At 45.0% G+C, this 12,137-nt stretch overlaps 9 non-coding genes across 9 annotated transcripts; all 9 read right to left on the bottom strand.

Moving 5' to 3' along the window:
* Window positions 1–843: 843 nt before the first annotated feature.
* On the bottom strand, window positions 844–1,034 carry LOC141235674 (U2 spliceosomal RNA). Its single transcript, XR_012301442.1, has one exon. It is a non-coding gene; the product is annotated as a U2 spliceosomal RNA (small nuclear RNA).
* Window positions 1,035–2,149: 1,115 nt separating this feature from the next.
* Window positions 2,150–2,340, bottom strand: LOC141235589 (U2 spliceosomal RNA). The gene has a single exon (XR_012301360.1). It is a non-coding gene; the product is annotated as a U2 spliceosomal RNA (small nuclear RNA).
* Window positions 2,341–3,455: 1,115 nt separating this feature from the next.
* On the bottom strand, window positions 3,456–3,646 carry LOC141235588 (U2 spliceosomal RNA). The gene has a single exon (XR_012301359.1). It is a non-coding gene; the product is annotated as a U2 spliceosomal RNA (small nuclear RNA).
* Window positions 3,647–4,761: 1,115 nt separating this feature from the next.
* On the bottom strand, window positions 4,762–4,952 carry LOC141235586 (U2 spliceosomal RNA). Its single transcript, XR_012301357.1, has one exon. It is a non-coding gene; the product is annotated as a U2 spliceosomal RNA (small nuclear RNA).
* Window positions 4,953–6,067: 1,115 nt separating this feature from the next.
* LOC141235585 (U2 spliceosomal RNA) lies at window positions 6,068–6,258 on the bottom strand. The gene has a single exon (XR_012301356.1). It is a non-coding gene; the product is annotated as a U2 spliceosomal RNA (small nuclear RNA).
* A 1,115-nt stretch (window positions 6,259–7,373) lies between these two features.
* Window positions 7,374–7,564, bottom strand: LOC141235726 (U2 spliceosomal RNA). The gene has a single exon (XR_012301493.1). It is a non-coding gene; the product is annotated as a U2 spliceosomal RNA (small nuclear RNA).
* Window positions 7,565–8,679: 1,115 nt separating this feature from the next.
* LOC141235584 (U2 spliceosomal RNA) lies at window positions 8,680–8,870 on the bottom strand. Its single transcript, XR_012301355.1, has one exon. It is a non-coding gene; the product is annotated as a U2 spliceosomal RNA (small nuclear RNA).
* Window positions 8,871–9,976: 1,106 nt separating this feature from the next.
* On the bottom strand, window positions 9,977–10,167 carry LOC141235583 (U2 spliceosomal RNA). The gene has a single exon (XR_012301354.1). It is a non-coding gene; the product is annotated as a U2 spliceosomal RNA (small nuclear RNA).
* A 1,115-nt stretch (window positions 10,168–11,282) lies between these two features.
* On the bottom strand, window positions 11,283–11,473 carry LOC141235582 (U2 spliceosomal RNA). Its single transcript, XR_012301353.1, has one exon. It is a non-coding gene; the product is annotated as a U2 spliceosomal RNA (small nuclear RNA).
* Window positions 11,474–12,137: the final 664 nt, after the last annotated feature.

The raw sequence follows: 12,137 nt of genomic DNA, 5'->3' as shown, positions 1-12,137 counted from the left end.
GAACGAGCAGCTGTCTACCCTTAGCAGGAGGGCTCCTGATTACATACCTCTCCTGCTGCTGCTGCTGCTGGCTGTCCAGCAGCAGACTGAAGGTGGCTGCTGCTGTGCACAGGTATATAAAGGCTCAGAGCCTATTATGACACGCGCAGCCAGCGTTCCATTGCCACATTCCATCTACTGCAGGCAGGATACCTGGCTGGCTGAATGTCGCTGAGAAGCTCACAGAGACCGCCATAAGCAACAGTTTAACAGAATGCCACAGACTAATCAACCAAACTTTTTGGGTTGGGTTCTCTTTTATAGTCTGCAGGCATTAAATGAAAGAAGTCAGTGTTCCAGCAGAAGGAGACAACGTTTCAGAAAAGGCATTGTAGCAAACCAAAAAAGAAATTTTAAGCGCAGCAGAGTAACCAGCGCACATACCTGTTAGCTCAGGTGAGTTTAAAAGGCTGCTGTTGATAACAAGGGCATTTGCTAAATAGATGGTGTGTGTGCAACAATATACTGAAAGGTCAATTATATTGTGCAGCTTATCTCACCACCTGTAGTTATTTAGGTGAAAGCTCCAAAATGCTTGCCTAATATGTCTGTTTATCCAAAAGGAAGTAAAAAGGGAGAGCTAGAAAGATAGCATTGCATCACATTACATGGCAATGCAATGCACAGTTGCTGAAGTTGAACCAAAATGAGCTTGTAATCTGGCTTCTGCAACTTTGAACATGAAAAATCCAATGAGGAGAAGAAAAGCAAAGCCAAAGAGTCCATCCCCAAATCCGACAAACAAGCAAAATGAACAAAAAACATTGAATTCAATTCTTTCTGATTTTAGAAACTGCATTAAAGAAGGGGTGCACCGGTCCTGGAGATACTGCAATACCAGGTCAATGCGTGGAGTGGACAGAGCAAGCTCTTTTTCCATCTCCCTGTTCTAAAAATCCAATTAATATATGGTCCCCAGATAGGGGACGTATCAGATATTAAACTGATAAGAACAGATACTACACTTGATCTTAGCCAAAAGGCCGAGAAGCGATAACCAGAATTGGTTTCAAACTACGGAGCCACTCAAGGATCCTGAAAAGTCCATTTGTGGAGATGAGCTCCTGGACTCCCGTTAAGAAGACATGTTGTCAACCTCTAAATCCCTTACATGCCTGCACTTTTCGGCTTGCTGCTGCTGCAATCCACGCGCTTTAGATCTGCATAACTCCACCTCTTTAAACACAGCACCTTCACCCCCTGCTGTTCCCACCCGCCTCAACACCGTTGGAAGGGAGGAGAACCAATTAAGGCGGGGGGTGGGGTGGAACGAGCAGCTGTCTACCCTTAGCAGGAGGGCTCCTGATTACATACCTCTCCTGCTGCTGCTGCTGCTGGCTGTCCAGCAGCAGACTGAAGGTGGCTGCTGCTGTGCACAGGTATATAAAGGCTCAGAGCCTATTATGACACGCGCAGCCAGCGTTCCATTGCCACATTCCATCTACTGCAGGCAGGATACCTGGCTGGCTGAATGTCGCTGAGAAGCTCACAGAGACCGCCATAAGCAACAGTTTAACAGAATGCCACAGACTAATCAACCAAACTTTTTGGGTTGGGTTCTCTTTTATAGTCTGCAGGCATTAAATGAAAGAAGTCAGTGTTCCAGCAGAAGGAGACAACGTTTCAGAAAAGGCATTGTAGCAAACCAAAAAAGAAATTTTAAGAGCAGCAGAGTAACCAGCGCACATACCTGTTAGCTCAGGTGAGTTTAAAAGGCTGCTGTTGATAACAAGGGCATTTGCTAAATAGATGGTGTGTGTGCAACAATATACTGAAAGGTCAATTATATTGTGCAGCTTATCTCACCACCTGTAGTTATTTAGGTGAAAGCTCCAAAATGCTTGCCTAATATGTCTGTTTATCCAAAAGGAAGTAAAAAGGGAGAGCTAGAAAGATAGCATTGCATCACATTACATGGCAATGCAATGCACAGTTGCTGAAGTTGAACCAAAATGAGCTTGTAATCTGGCTTCTGCAACTTTGAACATGAAAAATCCAATGAGGAGAAGAAAAGCAAAGCCAAAGAGTCCATCCCAAAATCCGACAAACAAGCAAAATGAACAAAAAACATTGAATTCAATTCTTTCTGATTTTAGAAACTGCATTAAAGAAGGGGTGCACCGGTCCTGGAGATACTGCAATACCAGGTCAATGCGTGGAGTGGACAGAGCAAGCTCTTTTTCCATCTCCCTGTTCTAAAAATCCATTTAATATATGGTCCCCAGATAGGGGACGTATCAGATATTAAACTGATAAGAACAGATACTACACTTGATCTTAGCCAAAAGGCCGAGAAGCGATAACCAGAATTGGTTTCAAACTACGGAGCCACCCAAGGATCCTGAAAAGTCCATTTGTGGAGATGAGCTCCTGGACTCCCGTTAAGAAGACATGTTGTCAACCTTTAGATCCCTTACATGCCTGCACTTTTCGGCTTGCTGCTGCTGCAATCCACGCGTTTTAGATCTGCATAACTCCACCTCTTTAAACACAGCACCTTCACCCCCTGCTGTTCCCACCCACCTCAACACCGTTGGAAGGGAGGAGAACCAATTAAGGCGGGGGGTGGGGTGGAACGAGCAGCTGTCTACCCTTAGCAGGAGGGCTCCTGATTACATACCTCTCCTGCTGCTGCTGCTGCTGGCTGTCCAGCAGCAGACTGAAGGTGGCTGCTGCTGTGCACAGGTATATAAAGGCTCAGAGCCTATTATGACACGCGCAGCCAGCGTTCCATTGCCACATTCCATCTACTGCAGGCAGGATACCTGGCTGGCTGAATGTCGCTGAGGAGCTCACAGAGACCGCCATAAGCAACAGTTTAACAGAATGCCACAGACTAAAAAACCAAACTTTTTGGGTTGGGTTCTCTTTTATAGTCTGCAGGCATTAAATGAAAGAAGTCAGTGTTCCAGCAGAAGGAGACAACGTTTCAGAAAAGGCATTATAGCAAACCAAAAAAGAAATTTTAAGCGCAGCAGAGTAACCAGCGCACATACCTGTTAGCTCAGGTGAGTTTAAAAGGCTGCTGTTGATAACAAGGGCATTTGCTAAATAGATGGTGTGTGTGCAACAATATACTGAAAGGTCAATTATATTGTGCAGCTTATCTCACCACCTGTAGTTATTTAGGTGAAAGCTCCAAAATGCTTGCCTAATATGTCTGTTTATCCAAAAGGAAGTAAAAAGGGAGAGCTAGAAAGATAGCATTGCATCACATTACATGGCAATGCAATGCACAGTTGCTGAAGTTGAACCAAAATGAGCTTGTAATCTGGCTTCTGCAACTTTGAACATGAAAAATCCAATGAGGAGAAGAAAAGCAAAGCCAAAGAGTCCATCCCAAAATCCGACAAACAAGCAAAATGAACAAAAAACATTGAATTCAATTCTTTCTGATTTTAGAAACTGCATTAAAGAAGGGGTGCACCGGTCCTGGAGATACTGCAATACCAGGTCAATGCGTGGAGTGGACAGAGCAAGCTCTTTTTCCATCTCCCTGTTCTAAAAATCCATTTAATATATGGTCCCCAGATAGGGGACGTATCAGATATTAAACTGATAAGAACAGATACTACACTTGATCTTAGCCAAAAGGCCGAGAAGCGATAACCAGAATTGGTTTCAAACTACGGAGCCACCCAAGGATCCTGAAAAGTCCATTTGTGGAGATGAGCTCCTGGACTCCCGTTAAGAAGACATGTTGTCAACCTTTAGATCCCTTACATGCCTGCACTTTTCGGCTTGCTGCTGCTGCAATCCACGCGTTTTAGATCTGCATAACTCCACCTCTTTAAACACAGCACCTTCACCCCCTGCTGTTCCCACCCACCTCAACACCGTTGGAAGGGAGGAGAACCAATTAAGGCGGGGGGTGGGGTGGAACGAGCAGCTGTCTACCCTTAGCAGGAGGGCTCCTGATTACATACCTCTCCTGCTGCTGCTGCTGCTGGCTGTCCAGCAGCAGACTGAAGGTGGCTGCTGCTGTGCACAGGTATATAAAGGCTCAGAGCCTATTATGACACGCGCAGCCAGCGTTCCATTGCCACATTCCATCTACTGCAGGCAGGATACCTGGCTGGCTGAATGTCGCTGAGGAGCTCACAGAGACCGCCATAAGCAACAGTTTAACAGAATGCCACAGACTAAAAAACCAAACTTTTTGGGTTGGGTTCTCTTTTATAGTCTGCAGGCATTAAATGAAAGGAGTCAGTGTTCCAGCAGAAGGAGACAACGTTTCAGAAAAGGCATTATAGCAAACCAAAAAAGAAATTTTAAGCGCAGCAGAGTAACCAGCGCACATACCTGTTAGCTCAGGTGAGTTTAAAAGGCTGCTGTTGATAACAAGGGCATTTGCTAAATAGATGGTGTGTGTGCAACAATATACTGAAAGGTCAATTATATTGTGCAGCTTATCTCACCACCTGTAGTTATTTAGGTGAAAGCTCCAAAATGCTTGCCTAATATGTCTGTTTATCCAAAAGGAAGTAAAAAGGGAGAGCTAGAAAGATAGCATTGCATCACATTACATGGCAATGCAATGCACAGTTGCTGAAGTTGAACCAAAATGAGCTTGTAATCTGGCTTCTGCAACTTTGAACATGAAAAATCCAATGAGGAGAAGAAAAGCAAAGCCAAAGAGTCCATCCCAAAATCCGACAAACAAGCAAAATGAACAAAAAACATTGAATTCAATTCTTTCTGATTTTAGAAACTGCATTAAAGAAGGGGTGCACCGGTCCTGGAGATACTGCAATACCAGGTCAATGCGTGGAGTGGACAGAGCAAGCTCTTTTTCCATCTCCCTGTTCTAAAAATCCATTTAATATATGGTCCCCAGATAGGGGACGTATCAGATATTAAACTGATAAGAACAGATACTACACTTGATCTTAGCCAAAAGGCCGAGAAGCGATAACCAGAATTGGTTTCAAACTACGGAGCCACCCAAGGATCCTGAAAAGTCCATTTGTGGAGATGAGCTCCTGGACTCCCGTTAAGAAGACATGTTGTCAACCTCTAGATCCCTTACATGCCTGCACTTTTCGGCTTGCTGCTGCTGCAATCCACGCGTTTTAGATCTGCATAACTCCACCTCTTTAAACACTGCACCTTCACCCCCTGCTGTTCCCACCCGCCTCAACACCGTTGGAAGGGAGGAGAACCAATTAAGGCGGGGGGTGGGGTGGAACGAGCAGCTGTCTACCCTTAGCAGGAGGGCTCCTGATTACATACCTCTCCTGCTGCTGCTGCTGCTGGCTGTCCAGCAGCAGACTGAAGGTGGCTGCTGCTGTGCACAGGTATATAAAGGCTCAGAGCCTATTATGACACGCGCAGCCAGCGTTCCATTGCCACATTCCATCTACTGCAGGCAGGATACCTGGCTGGCTGAATGTCGCTGAGAAGCTCACAGAGACCGCCATAAGCAACAGTTTAACAGAATGCCACAGACTAATCAACCAAACTTTTTGGGTTGGGTTCTCTTTTATAGTCTGCAGGCATTAAATGAAAGAAGTCAGTGTTCCAGCAGAAGGAGACAACGTTTCAGAAAAGGCATTGTAGCAAACCAAAAAAGAAATTTTAAGCGCAGCAGAGTAACCAGCGCACATACCTGTTAGCTCAGGTGAGTTTAAAAGGCTGCTGTTGATAACAAGGGCATTTGCTAAATAGATGGTGTGTGTGCAACAATATACTGAAAGGTCAATTATATTGTGCAGCTTATCTCACCACCTGTAGTTATTTAGGTGAAAGCTCCAAAATGCTTGCCTAATATGTCTGTTTATCCAAAAGGAAGTAAAAAGGGAGAGCTAGAAAGATAGCATTGCATCACATTACATGGCAATGCAATGCACAGTTGCTGAAGTTGAACCAAAATGAGCTTGTAATCTGGCTTCTGCAACTTTGAACATGAAAAATCCAATGAGGAGAAGAAAAGCAAAGCCAAAGAGTCCATCCCAAAATCCGACAAACAAGCAAAATGAACAAAAAACATTGAATTCAATTCTTTCTGATTTTAGAAACTGCATTAAAGAAGGGGTGCACCGGTCCTGGAGATACTGCAATACCAGGTCAATGCGTGGAGTGGACAGAGCAAGCTCTTTTTCCATCTCCCTGTTCTAAAAATCCATTTAATATATGGTCCCCAGATAGGGGACGTATCAGATATTAAACTGATAAGAACAGATACTACACTTGATCTTAGCCAAAAGGCCGAGAAGCGATAACCAGAATTGGTTTCAAACTACGGAGCCACCCAAGGATCCTGAAAAGTCCATTTGTGGAGATGAGCTCCTGGACTCCCGTTAAGAAGACATGTTGTCAACCTCTAGATCCCTTACATGCCTGCACTTTTCGGCTTGCTGCTGCTGCAATCCACGCGTTTTAGATCTGCATAACTCCACCTCTTTAAACACAGCACCTTCACCCCCTGCTGTTCCCACCCGCCTCAACACCGTTGGAAGGGAGGAGAACCAATTAAGGTGGGGGGTGGGGTGGAACGAGCAGCTGTCTACCCTTAGCAGGAGGGCTCCTGATTACATACCTCTCCTGCTGCTGCTGCTGCTGGCTGTCCAGCAGCAGACTGAAGGTGGCTGCTGCTGTGCACAGGTATATAAAGGCTCAGAGCCTATTATGACACGCGCAGCCAGCGTTCCATTGCCACATTCCATCTACTGCAGGCAGGATACCTGGCTGGCTGAATGTCGCTGAGAAGCTCACAGAGACCGCCATAAGCAACAGTTTAACAGAATGCCACAGACTAATCAACCAAACTTTTTGGGTTGGGTTCTCTTTTATAGTCTGCAGGCATTAAATGAAAGAAGTCAGTGTTCCAGCAGAAGGAGACAACGTTTCAGAAAAGGCATTGTAGCAAACCAAAAAAGAAATTTTAAGCGCAGCAGAGTAACCAGCGCACATACCTGTTAGCTCAGGTGAGTTTAAAAGGCTGCTGTTGATAACAAGGGCATTTGCTAAATAGATGGTGTGTGTGCAACAATATACTGAAAGGTCAATTATATTGTGCAGCTTATCTCACCACCTGTAGTTATTTAGGTGAAAGCTCCAAAATGCTTGCCTAATATGTCTGTTTATCCAAAAGGAAGTAAAAAGGGAGAGCTAGAAAGATAGCATTGCATCACATTACATGGCAATGCAATGCACAGTTGCTGAAGTTGAACCAAAATGAGCTTGTAATCTGGCTTCTGCAACTTTGAACATGAAAAATCCAATGAGGAGAAGAAAAGCAAAGCCAAAGAGTCCATCCCAAAATCCGACAAACAAGCAAAATGAACAAAAAACATTGAATTCAATTCTTTCTGATTTTAGAAACTGCATTAAAGAAGGGGTGCATCGGTCCTGGAGATACTGCAATACCAGGTCAATGCGTGGAGTGGACAGAGCAAGCTCTTTTTCCATCTCCCTGTTCTAAAAATCCATTTAATATATGGTCTCCAGATAGGGGAAGTATCAGATATTAAACTGATAAGAACAGATACTACACTTGATCTTAGCCAAAAGGCTGAGAAGCGATAACCAGAATTGGTTTCAAACTACGGAGCCACCCAAGGATCCTGAAAAGTCCATTTGTGGAGATGAGCTCCTGGACTCCCGTTAAGAAGACATGTTGTCAACCTCTAGATCCCTTACATGCCTGCACTTTTCGGCTTGCTGCTGCTGCAATCCACGCGTTTTAGATCTGCATAACTCCACCTCTTTAAACACAGCACCTTCACCCCCTGCTGTTCCCACCCGCCTCAACACCGTTGGAAGGGAGGAGAACCAATTAAGGCGGGGGGTGGGGTGGAACGAGCAGCTGTCTACCCTTAGCAGGAGGGCTCCTGATTACATACCTCTCCTTCTGCTGCTGCTGCTGGCTGTCCAGCAGCAGACTGAAGGTGGCTGCTGCTGTGCACAGGTATATAAAGGCTCAGAGCCTATTATGACACGCGCAGCCAGCGTTCCATTGCCACATTCCATCTACTGCAGGCAGGATACCTGGCTGGCTGAATGTCGCTGAGAAGCTCACAGAGACCGCCATAAGCAACAGTTTAACAGAATGCCACAGACTAATCAACCAAACTTTTTGGGTTGGGTTCTCTTTTATAGTCTGCAGGCATTAAATGAAAGAAGTCAGTGTTCCAGCAGAAGGAGACAACGTTTCAGAAAAGGCATTGTAGCAAACCAAAAAAGAAATTTTAAGCGCAGCAGAGTAACCAGCGCACATACCTGTTAGCTCAGGTGAGTTTAAAAGGCTGCTGTTGATAACAAGGGCATTTGCTAAATAGATGGTGTGTGTGCAACAATATACTGAAAGGTCAATTATATTGTGCAGCTTATCTCACCACCTGTAGTTATTTAGGTGAAAGCTCCAAAATGCTTGCCTAATATGTCTGTTTATCCAAAAGGAAGTAAAAAGGGAGAGCTAGAAAGATAGCATTGCATCACATTACATGGCAATGCAATGCACAGTTGCTGAAGTTGAACCAAAATGAGCTTGTAATCTGGCTTCTGCAACTTTGAACATGAAAAATCCAATGAGGAGAAGAAAAACAAAGCCAAAGAGTCCATCCCAAAATCCGACAAACAAGCAAAATGAACAAAAAACATTGAATTCAATTCTTTCTGATTTTAGAAACTGCATTAAAGAAGGGGTGCACCGGTCCTGGAGATACTGCAATACCAGGTCAATGCGTGGAGTGGACAGAGCAAGCTCTTTTTCCATCTCCCTGTTCTAAAAATCCATTTAATATATGGTCCCCAGATAGGGGACGTATCAGATATTAAACTGATAAGAACAGATACTACACTTGATCTTAGCCAAAAGGCCGAGAAGCGATAACCAGAATTGGTTTCAAACTACGGAGCCACCCAAGGATCCTGAAAAGTCCATTTGTGGAGATGAGCTCCTGGACTCCCGTTAAGAAGACATGTTGTCAACCTCTAGATCCCTTACATGCCTGCACTTTTCGGCTTGCTGCTGCTGCAATCCACGCGTTTTAGATCTGCATAACTCCACCTCTTTAAACACAGCACCTTCACCCCCTGCTGTCCCCACCCGCCTCAACACCGTTGGAAGGGAGGAGAACCAATTAAGGCGGGGGGTGGGGTGGAACGAGCAGCTGTCTACCCTTAGCAGGAGGGCTCCTGATTACATACCTCTCCTGCTGCTGCTGCTGCTGGCTGTCCAGCAGCAGACTGAAGGTGGCTGCTGCTGTGCACAGGTATATAAAGGCTCAGAGCCTATTATGACACGCGCAGCCAGCGTTCCATTGCCACATTCCATCTACTGCAGGCAGGATACCTGGCTGGCTGGAGAAGCTCACAGAGACCGCCATAAGCAACAGTTTAACAGAATGCCACAGACTAATCAACCAAACTTTTTGGGTTGGGTTCTCTTTTATAGTCTGCAGGCATTAAATGAAAGAAGTCAGTGTTCCAGCAGAAGGAGACAACGTTTCAGAAAAGGCATTGTAGCAAACCAAAAAAGAAATTTTAAGCGCAGCAGAGTAACCAGCGCACATACCTGTTAGCTCAGGTGAGTTTAAAAGGCTGCTGTTGATAACAAGGGCATTTGCTAAATAGATGGTGTGTGTGCAACAATATACTGAAAGGTCAATTATATTGTGCAGCTTATCTCACCACCTGTAGTTATTTAGGTGAAAGCTCCAAAATGCTTGCCTAATATGTCTGTTTATCCAAAAGGAAGTAAAAAGGGAGAGCTAGAAAGATAGCATTGCATCACATTACATGGCAATGCAATGCACAGTTGCTGAAGTTGAACCAAAATGAGCTTGTAATCTGGCTTCTGCAACTTTGAACATGAAAAATCCAATGAGGAGAAGAAAAGCAAAGCCAAAGAGTCCATCCCCAAATCCGACAAACAAGCAAAATGAACAAAAAACATTTAATTCAATTCTTTCTGATTTTAGAAACTGCATTAAAGAAGGGGTGCACCGGTCCTGGAGATACTGCAATACCAGGTCAATGCGTGGAGTGGACAGAGCAAGCTCTTTTTCCATCTCCCTGTTCTAAAAATCCATTTAATATATGGTCCCCAGATAGGGGACGTATCAGATATTAAACTGATAAGAACAGATACTACACTTGATCTTAGCCAAAAGGCCGAGAAGCGATAACCAGAATTGGTTTCAAACTACGGAGCCACCCAAGGATCCTGAAAAGTCCATTTGTGGAGATGAGCTCCTGGACTCCCGTTAAGAAGACATGTTGTCAACCTCTAGATCCCTTACATGCCTGCACTTTTCGGCTTGCTGCTGCTGCAATCCACGCGTTTTAGATCTGCATAACTCCACCTCTTTAAACACAGCACCTTCACCCCCTGCTGTTCCCACCCGCCTCAACACCGTTGGAAGGGAGGAGAACCAATTAAGGCGGGGGGTGGGGTGGAACGAGCAGCTGTCTACCCTTAGCAGGAGGGCTCCTGATTACATACCTCTCCTGCTGCTGCTGCTGCTGGCTGTCCAGCAGCAGACTGAAGGTGGCTGCTGCTGTGCACAGGTATATAAAGGCTCAGAGCCTATTATGACACGCGCAGCCAGCGTTCCATTGCCACATTCCATCTACTGCAGGCAGGATACCTGGCTGGCTGAATGTCGCTGAGAAGCTCACAGAGACCGCCATAAGCAACAGTTTAACAGAATGCCACAGACTAATCAACCAAACTTTTTGGGTTGGGTTCTCTTTTATAGTCTGCAGGCATTAAATGAAAGAAGTCAGTGTTCCAGCAGAAGGAGACAACGTTTCAGAAAAGGCATTGTAGCAAACCAAAAAAGAAATTTTAAGCGCAGCAGAGTAACCAGCGCACATACCTGTTAGCTCAGGTGAGTTTAAAAGGCTGCTGTTGATAACAAGGGCATTTGCTAAATAGATGGTGTGTGTGCAACAATATACTGAAAGGTCAATTATATTGTGCAGCTTATCTCACCACCTGTAGTTATTTAGGTGAAAGCTCCAAAATGCTTGCCTAATATGTCTGTTTATCCAAAAGGAAGTAAAAAGGGAGAGCTAGAAAGATAGCATTGCATCACATTACATGGCAATGCAATGCACAGTTGCTGAAGTTGAACCAAAATGAGCTTGTAATCTGGCTTCTGCAACTTTGAACATGAAAAATCCAATGAGGAGAAGAAAAGCAAAGCCAAAGAGTCCATCCCAAAATCCGACAAACAAGCAAAATGAACAAAAAACATTGAATTCAATTCTTTCTGATTTTAGAAACTGCATTAAAGAAGGGGTGCACCGGTCCTGGAGATACTGCAATACCAGGTCAATGCGTGGAGTGGACAGAGCAAGCTCTTTTTCCATCTCCCTGTTCTAAAAATCCATTTAATATATGGTCCCCAGATAGGGGACGTATCAGATATTAAACTGATAAGAACAGATACTACACTTGATCTTAGCCAAAAGGCCGAGAAGCGATAACCAGAATTGGTTTCAAACTACGGAGCCACCCAAGGATCCTGAAAAGTCCATTTGTGGAGATGAGCTCCTGGACTCCCGTTAAGAAGACATGTTGTCAACCTCTAGATCCCTTACATGCCTGCACTTTTCGGCTTGCTGCTGCTGCTGCAATCCACGCGTTTTAGATCTGCATAACTCCACCTCTTTAAACACAGCACCTTCACCCCCTGCTGTTCCCACCCGCCTCAACACCGTTGGAAGGGAGGAGAACCAATTAAGGCGGGGGGTGGGGTGGAACGAGCAGCTGTCTACCCTTAGCAGGAGGGCTCCTGATTACATACCTCTCCTGCTGCTGCTGCTGCTGGCTGTCCAGCAGCAGACTGAAGGTGGCTGCTGCTGTGCACAGGTATATAAAGGCTCAGAGCCTATTATGACACGCGCAGCCAGCGTTCCATTGCCACATTCCATCTACTGCAGGCAGGATACCTGGCTGGCTGAATGTCGCTGAGAAGCTCACAGAGACCGCCATAAGCAACAGTTTAACAGAATGCCACAGACTAATCAACCAAACTTTTTGGGTTGGGTTCTCTTTTATAGTCTGCAGGCATTAAATGAAAGAAGTCAGTGTTCCAGCAGAAGGAGACAACGTTTCAGAAAAGGCATTGTAGCAAACCAAAAAAGAA

Source organism: Phyllobates terribilis, unplaced genomic scaffold (assembly GCF_046119375.1).
Source record: "Phyllobates terribilis strain yellow unplaced genomic scaffold, ASM4611937v1 Scaffold_682__1_contigs__length_827410, whole genome shotgun sequence".
NCBI classification, from domain to species: domain Eukaryota; kingdom Metazoa; phylum Chordata; class Amphibia; order Anura; family Dendrobatidae; genus Phyllobates; species Phyllobates terribilis.
The sequence above is the reverse complement of the archived record's forward strand: the minus strand, read 5'-3'. Positions and strand labels throughout refer to the sequence as shown.